The following is an 8,928-nucleotide window of genomic DNA, read 5'->3' as shown; positions in this document are numbered from 1 at the left end:
AGTTAGATGCAAATATGCAGCACATTGACCTATACGTTTCGTCATCATAAGCCTTCATGAGCACAAAGCAGCTCATATTATATAAGGAAAAGTAAAAACCAAAGCAAAATGACAGCAAAAAACATGAGGCCTTATGTCCCATATGACACCAAAGCCCAAAGTAAACAGGTAGATAGTACAGAAACTATTGAAAAATATCTTTCAGTATTGGAAAATCAAGCCAAAAAATGGATTTGACTGCATGAAAATTAGACTTACTTAATTAGACTTAATTAGACTTACTATAGGATAATTGTTTAAAAAAGGAAGACCTTGTTTAGAATACCTTTACTTATGATAGGATTCCTTTTTATATCTACCTAGTAACTATGGTTGCTTTTATTCCGTGCCTTAATTCTCCACTCTCCGTGTTTTGCTGTTTGTTATTGCACATTCTCATCATATATACAAGTTTTATATTGAAAAGCTGATTTAACAATATTACTTAGAGGTTTTTAAAGTGGATTACCTATCTCTTTGAGAGAAACTAGAGCCGAGTACAGCAGGATCGAATTCTATGGAAATTCAAGAAGATTGTAAGTTTTGCCATCTTATTTCATTTTGTTGTTGGATAAAATTGCATACTGGTTTTATGTGATTGGCTTTTGTTTTGTTTTTTAAGATTTAATTATTTGAGAGAGAGAAAAAGAGAAAAAGAGAGCAGAGGCTCAGGACCAGAGGGAGAAAGTTAAGCAGACTCGGTGCTGAGAGCAGAGCCTGACCTGAGGCTTGATCCAAGGATGTGGAAATCATGACCTGAGCCGAAATCAAGAGTCAGATGCTTAACCGACTAAGCCCTGGTTGGCTGGGGTTTTATCAAATATTTGATCATACATTATTTAATCCCATAAATTCTCGTAAGATTTTCCTATACAGATAGTTAAATTTCAAGCCTAGAGATGATGATGTTCTAGAAATTAATCCCATTTTTTTACCTGCTGCCCTGCAATTCAGCATCATATTGTTAAATATCTATGAAGTTATTATGTGCATTTTATAGGTGATTTTTCACAATTATAGATTAATCCTTTTAAAATGCCAACCACAATAATTTAATACTAGGTTCAGACATTTGTGGAAATATGATTCAAATATTCCATCAATTGTTCTAATTACTGATCTATTATTTTAATACAGATAGAGGATATATTTAATCTTTCTTTAGAAATCATTTGGTTATATAGAACTGAAAATCACCAGAATTCCAGGACAGCTCAGAACACTATTTCACTTAATTCAATGAATTCTTTCATTGTTTTCTTGCTTTCTTGTTATGCTTCATTTCTTGTCTTCCTCTAAACTCTGGATTTCATTATTTGCGTCAAAACTATTATTTCTTCTCTCTTTGAGTTTCTATCCTAAATATTCTTTTTTGCTTTGCACTAAACATTTGTTTTCTCTTGTGGCTTCAAAGCTGTCTACACATTAGTAAAAACCACTTGTTTTCTACATCTCTATTCCTTTTTTTTAAAGATTTTATTTATTTATTCATGAGTGACAGAGAGAGAGAGAGAGAGAGAGAGAGAGAAAGAGAGGCAGAGACACAAGGAGAGGGAGAAGCAGGCTCCGTGCGAGGAGCCCAACGTGGGACTCGATCCTGGGTCTCCAAGATCATACCATGGGCTGAAGGCGGCTGAGCCCCCCGGGCTGCCCTATATCTCTATTATATCTCTATATCTCTATTCCTAAACTCTTCCTTCAATTCTAGTTGTATATTTCCTTATTTCGTATTTCAGCTATTTGACCATTTGCTTTTGCACATCCAAAAGTACTTCAAACTTAGCATTTTAAATGAAATAAACATCTGTTTCTAGTAATCCAGTTGACTAGATAATTGGACTGACTTTTACACTAGGCATGAAAGGCAAAACAAAACAAAATAAAAAAAAAGCAAACAATTTTTTTTTTTTACCTTAAGTATAGCTGACACAAAGAAACTTCTAATACGCATTGTTGAACTAGCTAGAAAGTAATACATTTTCAGGAAACGAAGAAGTCTTGAAGATGGGAATAAGAAAGCAGCAGAGAATGACAGGCAGTCATCCTGAGTGCATTTCTCATATGGGGGAAGCCCTTGGTACACAAAATCTGCTAGAGGAGAGTAAAAAGGTCTAAACCCAGCCCACAGCTAAGGGGAGGAGGCTAGCAAGTAATCACTATCCAATAAAGCTAGAGTCTTATCCAGAGAGGCCAAACTGTAATATTTGAGGACACATTCCTGTAGAAGACCACTGAGACCAGCCACAGTTTCCTGGGGTTCTAAAACCAACTTCAGTTTTGACCATTCATTAGAGGGACTCACAGAACTCACAGAAAGCTATTACACTCACAGTAGAGTTTATTACAGGGAAAGGATACAGATTAAAACCAGTAGAAGAAATAAGTTGATAGGGTGAGGTCCAGGAGGGTTCCAAAGACGGAGTTTCTCACGTCCTTACCCCATAGAGTCAGAACATGTTACTTTCCCAGCAGCCATGTGCAACGGTACACATGGAATACTGCCAGCCAGGGAAGTTCATCTGAGCTTCCAAGTTCAGAGTTTTTATTGGGGCTCCACAGCATAAACATAATTGATTGATTGACTGCCACATGGTTGGTCTTAGCTTCTGGGTCACCTTATACCATGTGACCCAGAGCCTCATCCTTAGATCACATTGTTGGTCTTATGGCCTGGCCAGCCCACATCCTAGGACTATTGAGTATAGCCAGCCCCATCCCTTAAAGCTAGTGTAGTTAGGGGAGGGGCACCTGGTAGCTCAGTCAGTTAAGTTTCTGCCTTCAGCTCAGGTGGTGATCCCAGGGTCCTGAGATTGAGCCTTGTGTTAGGTTCCTTGCTCAGTGGGAAGTCTGCTTCTCCCTCTCCCTCTGCCGCTCCCCTTGCTTGGGATCTCTCAATCTCTCTCCATATAATAAATGAATAAAATTTTTAAAGAAGATTAAAAAAAAAATCTAGGGTAAAGGACAGACCTGGTTTTGGAAAAGGCCAATTTCTTTACTACACAAGTGCCAAAAGGTTATATAACTAATGTAAAAGTAAATTATAGGGGGATCCCTGGGTGGCGCAGCGGTTTGGCGCCTGCCTTTGGCCCGGGGCGCAATCCTGGAGACCCGGGATCGAATCCCACGTCTGGCTCCCGGTGCATGGAGCCTGCTTCTCCCTCTGCCTATGTCTCTGCTTCTCTCTCTCTCACTGTGTGCCTATCATAAATAAATAAAATTAAAAAAAAAAAAAAAAAAAAAAGTAAATTATAAATAAATTCAAGGAATAAATAAATAAACCAGAAAATGAAGAAACACTGTCTTAGGTCTTGATGTCTAGCAGAGGAAAGAAAATAGTAATCATTAAAAATCTGGAACCATAGCTGACCACACAGTTTTGCAGCCCAATTTCACAAGAAATGGGAAGTCCAGGAAAATCTCAGTTCGAGAATATAAACAAATTTAGATCCTCTTAAGTGTAAAACATCTTTCATTTCAGACTTTAACAATTTTGATAGATAAAATTCCATGAAAAATGAACATCTCAAAATCAAAATAAATACACAGCTATCTAGCACTATAAACATAAATAACCAGAAACAATAGAGAGCAAATTAGGCTCACAAATCTTCAAATAATGAAATTATTAGATGCAGAGAATAAAATGAATATGTTTCATATGCTTGAAGAAATAAATGATTAAAAGAAAAAAACATCAAGTAATCCTTTCAAGGAATGTATACTAAAGTGATTAAAGGGAAAACCTAATCAATATCTAAGTGCATTTCAAATAAACAAGTTTTAATTCTATAGAGGTAGGATGTTATATTAGGGAAGTCAAAATGCATGGAGAGGAGTTTACCATTAAAATGCCTTCAGAATATTTACTTTGTGAAGTTCCAGGATGAAATAATAGATTATAATTAAGAGTGAAAGATATAAACAAAAAAAAGAGTGAAAGATATGGGTAGATATGAAGATCTATGTATGTATATCATTGAATATATATTAATACACAGAATTTTTTTGTAATTTTTCCATTCATCCTTACTGAAGGTTCCTTTGAATTTCATCATTTATATATTGCTGTAGTAAATGGTCTACTTAAAAAAGGGAAAATGTTTGCTTGCTTTGAAATTCCCAGGTGAAGATAACTAGTATATTTGTAGCACATGAAGCTTACAGAACTTTGTAAAATACATTGTTTTATTTAATCCCTAAAATGATTCTGAAAAATGGACCTTGCAATTTTCCCTATTTTACAATCAAGGAGAAAGGAGTGACCAAACATGGAATCCTGTAGATAAATTAAGTAAGATGAGAAGTGAGAATTAACAGTGAATTAAGCAACCTGGAAATCACTGCTGACCTCTCCTGACAGTTTCTGTAGGTTACAAAAGAATGGGGAGAGAGATTGGAAGTGGACGGAAGGAAATCTACTTCACGGAGGTTTGCTGCCTATGCATAGAACACAGAAATGGTGCGGTAGTGGATGGAGGAAGTGGGATAAAAAGCAGAGTTTTACATTTTTGAAATTGAAAAGATAATGGCATGTTTGCATGATAATGAAAACAACGGAGCAGGGATCAAAACATTGATAAGGTAGGAGAGGTGAGAGCATTAAGGACCCAGCTTAAGGATTCTGGCCTGAATTAGGCCCCTGAGCAATGCTGTGCCTGTTTCTCCCCTTGAGCTGCACAGGCTTAGCCTGGAATGGGCAACGTAGGGTCAACCCGGGTGTGGCTTGGCGAAGCCCTTGGTGCAAAGTACAAAGTCTTTAGTACAGAGTCTTGTAAATCCAACAGGTGTCCCTGCAAGTAAGAATACTTAATAATAATAGAGGCAATAATCAATGATAGTAACAATATAGACAATATTAACCATGACAATAATAAAAGAACCTCACTCCTATCACATTTCAGTGCCAAATACTGTTCTAGCCTCAAAATGCATTATCAATAATCCCCGCAAATATTCTGTAAAATGGGTATTATCTACACCAATTCACAGAAGAAAAAAACAGAAGGTTGGGGTTAATAAACGTTAAGTCCAAGTCTTTTAGATCCAGCACCTCTGATGTATAAACTGCCTACCATGGTATTTAAACATAGTAGGTTCTCAGAAAAAGGCAGCTCTTTCTATGTGTGTCTGTTCATCATTTTCCTAGAGGACATTAAAAAGAGAGCAAATAATTCTGGCTAATAAATGCTTTAAAAGGCCTTTGGGATGGGCGCTGTTTTTACTGGGCATTAGTAGATAACATCAGGCTGCGTGACCAGGGCTTGCTGATCCTCTGCTTCTAGCCCAGATCCTAACTGAAGAAGCCCCATCTTTGAGGCAACCATTTCTCTCTCTCTTTCTCTCTCTCTCTTCTTAATTTTATTTATTTATTTGAGAGAGACAGCAGAAGCAGGGGGAGTGGCAGGCAAAGGGAGAGGGAAAAACAGCCTTTCCCCAGAGCAGGGAGCCTGACAGGGGGCTTGATCCCAGGACCCTGGGACACCTAACCAACTGAGCCACCCAGCCACCCCGAGTACAACCATTTCTTTATTTTCATTGACCCCTTGCACTTGTCTTTGTCCACTGCACCAAGACTTAAGTAAGTCCAATCAACTGACTTGACACAAAAGATTTGCACGGTCCCTCTTCCAACTCCTAGGAAAGTGCTACGCCACACAGACCTCAAATGTAAGAAAATCCACATCCACTACCTGAGAGGCTCCTGCTTGCATTTTACCACCTCAGCAAATGGGCTCTTTATAACCAAAATTTTATCAAAAGGATCTGTGAAACTCACTACTCTAAGTAGGGAGGGCAAGTAAATTGCTTATAATTTAAATTAGGATTGTTTCAAAAGACAATTCCCCTGGGCAACAAAGGATTCACCCTTGAAATAATCTCTTCCAGAAGCAAGAGTGCTAGAAGCTTATGAATTTTAAGCAAAGATAGCTTTTAGATGGTTTCTGAAAATTTCAGGAAAATTCCTAGAGAAAAAGGAACAGGATGATAATAAATTGGGAAAGACTTTTTGAGTACAAGCTGTCCTTAAAATAGTTGTAAAAGCAAAAAATATTCAACAGGGGATCTGGAGTTGGGGATATGGGGGAAGAAAAAGCTTGTAATTATTTTTTTTTTAAGATTTTATTTATTTATTCCTGAGAAACATAGAGAGAGACAGAGAGAGGGAGAAGCAGGCTCTGCGCAGGGAGCCCAAAGCGGCACTCGATCCCGGGACTCAGGATCAGGCCCTGGGCGGAAGGTGGTGCTAAACCGCTGAGCCACCCAGGCTGCCCGCTTGTAATTATTTTTAACTGTTCTGTAATTAGCCTATAAATGACCAAAATATTAAATATCATTATTACAGCTTCCAAATATTCAAATATTGAGTCCATTCATTTAATTGTTTTTTCTATTTGATTTTCTTGTAACATAACAAGAACTCTGTTCCTTGATCTTGTTTGAGAACTCTAGATCCTAAAATAACATAGGATTTTTTTAATTGATTGAATTAATTCATTTCTCCATTGATAGATTTCAAAAAGTGGTTTTCGCACCTATAATAAAATAAGGTATAATGCTTTTAAGTTTTAATGAAATATGTGACTTCTCGTATCTTACTATTTTATAACAGTAGAAAACATACAGGAAATCTTATAAGAGAAAGTAAGAGCCTTCATAAAAAAAAAATAACAGGATAATGAAAACATTTTCCTACATGCTATCCAATTAAAAACTGAAATGTTCACTGGCTTTTTCTTTTATTATAATTACATGAATACATGTGACAATAGACATTTAAAAGCACAAATAAGATAGAAGAATAGAGAATGCTATCTCAAGAGAATGTTGCTTTTCCATTTATATATTAAAGATATAATTGTTAAGTTTTATATTAAAACTAGGAGGCCACTAAAATATTTTACGAAGTAAATATCAAGTAAATTTTGCTTTAATAGTAATTACATAAACAGCTAAAAATAAATGTAAGAAAATAAAGATAGTTATAATGCCTTAGTATAGCATTTTTTTCAAGAAGTTTAAAGGTGGGAAAATAAAAAGATAAATCTTTTAACTCTCAAAAATTTAAAAATTCTCATTGATATCAAAAGCCAAAGTGTGAATTTTAAAATGGTCTCACTTATAAGAATTGATAAGAAGTGAACTGTATTTGAAATTGATATGGTTATGTATTTGAAATATTCCAAAAAGTAAATGGAAAAAAGTAATGTAATGAGTGAATTTTGTGAAGTAGCGAGTTATGGAATTAATAGAAATCAGTCTCCTTCTTATATTAAAACAGATAATAATGTGTGTACATACACATATATACACACATATATGTATATAGGTTATACACAGAGGCCCATTCTTGCTTATAATTTAAAAAGTGATATCATCTAAATATAAATAAAAATCAAACTTTGAAAACACTAATGAGTTTCTGAGGAAAAGGCACAATGCAAGCAGAAAAGTAAAGTAGATTTCAACATTTTATAGTCATCAAAAAATCCAGTTAAATTACATAAGCATTTACCCTTTGATAGAGCAATCTCACCTAATTACCAAGTTTTTATTACAACTATGATGCAAAAAACTAAATACGACTCACCTTACCTCAGGTCTCAATATCTATTTATCACATAAAACTATGTTGTCTCATGTTTAGTTTACAGCTGACTGTTTACAAAGCTTAAGAAGAAAAAAAAAATGATGTGGGTAGGAAGGAGAGACCATGTTTCAGGAAACTTGGGCTGTAATTCTGAATGGAATTGAGCCTACCTTGCTGGATGACCCTAGATACACTTCTGAGACTGCCCAAGGCTGAGCATTGTGTTATAGCAAAGTTTGGTTTGCTTTGATTAAAAGATCTTATCAGCCATATCTCTCTATTCAAGTGCCTTATCCAAATTCAGGACAACCTTCACTATGCTCTCCAACTTCTGGATGACTTAACTGTCAGCCACTGCCACTACTTACCTTCCATCCTTAAGCTTTTTTCTTTTTTTTTTTTTCTTAAGCTTTTTTCTTATTCAGAATAGCAACAGGGAGAAAAATTGGCATCAAAACTCTTTATTAAATGCTTCAGCCTTGTCCATGTTTTTGTTGATTTTCTAGTTTTTTTCCTCATTTTGTAGTAATTCTTACATAAGACCCTTGGATTCTCTGTTCTCTGTTCTTTTGTTTCTACATCTCCACCAGTGACACTAGCTTGGCTCATCAACAGACCAAGTAGATTAGCAACACAAACTATACTCCTTAGAAGGCAGAGAAAATGGAGAGGATTAGAGCTTGCATTTGCTACAAGTTCCCTAGATCAGGGTGGTTTTTTCTTTTTTCTTTCGTTTTTTTTTTTTTTTTTTTTTTTTTTAAGTAGTTGTGTACCAAAACTACCAGGGAAACGTTTGCAAAGTTCTAATTCTGGTCTTCAACTCCAAAATTTCTGCACTGAAAAAAAAGTAACATTTGGTGCTATAGAGTTGAGAACCACTGCTGGAAATAAAAAGAATGGTTGAGTATTTGACTAATAAGTTTTAGAACCTTGCAGGATAGGGAAAACTCTATTTAAAGAACCAAAAGTGAACTTGGTGAAATTACAGGGATGAGAACTGATATTAATTTTTAATATCTCCAAAAGAGTATGTTCAATGCAATGCTGATTAAATAGTCAAGTGTTTAATAAGCTGCTCTGTTCTTATTTGTATCACTGAAATCATTTTGTGACGGTTCTGACTCATTTTCTTTTGTCTTATCTTGTGGCTCTGGAGACAGGATAAGAATAAAGTTATCTCTTTGGTAACTTCTTTAAAAATCTCTTTATTGAACTTGTCTGATAGACCTAATTTTCTAACCCATTGCTTTCCCATAAACCCTGAAAGTCCAAAATCCAAGCCAATAGTAGCAGAATGTTTG

This window comes from Vulpes lagopus, chromosome 11 (genome assembly GCF_018345385.1).
Source record: "Vulpes lagopus strain Blue_001 chromosome 11, ASM1834538v1, whole genome shotgun sequence".
Classification (NCBI taxonomy): Eukaryota; Metazoa; Chordata; class Mammalia; order Carnivora; family Canidae; genus Vulpes; species Vulpes lagopus.
Note: the sequence above shows the minus strand (reverse complement) of the source record.